The sequence below is a fragment of the Carlito syrichta genome, unplaced genomic scaffold, assembly GCF_000164805.1.
Source record: "Carlito syrichta isolate Samal-C Ts95f unplaced genomic scaffold, Tarsius_syrichta-2.0.1 Scaffold302231, whole genome shotgun sequence".
In the NCBI taxonomy this organism is placed as follows: domain Eukaryota; kingdom Metazoa; phylum Chordata; class Mammalia; order Primates; family Tarsiidae; genus Carlito; species Carlito syrichta.
In genome coordinates this window covers 58,540-58,845 of record NW_007246327.1, presented here as the reverse complement: position 1 = coordinate 58,845, position 306 = coordinate 58,540, and positions in this window count along the sequence as shown.

Here is a 306-nt window from a genome sequence, read left to right as displayed (position 1 = left end):
CAACTCCAACTCCAAAAAAAAAAAAAAAAGAAGTAAACTTACTGGACAAACCGAAATCATCCCAGACTGAAGACTGAGCCTTCAATTAGCTTCTGGCCAAGGGAAAGTACTCCGACAGCAAGCCCAGCTCCTGGCCCACAGTCATCCAGTACAGCCACAGGAGCTATCCTGCTTCCTTCTTCCCACACAGCATGACAACAGCAAGCTCATAGCAGAAAGTCAAAGGCCCAGTCTGGAGTCCTGAGTCAGGTCAAGGGCATGGGACAGGGCCCCAGTCTAGGCGGGGGGGGGGGGAACAAGGGCCGC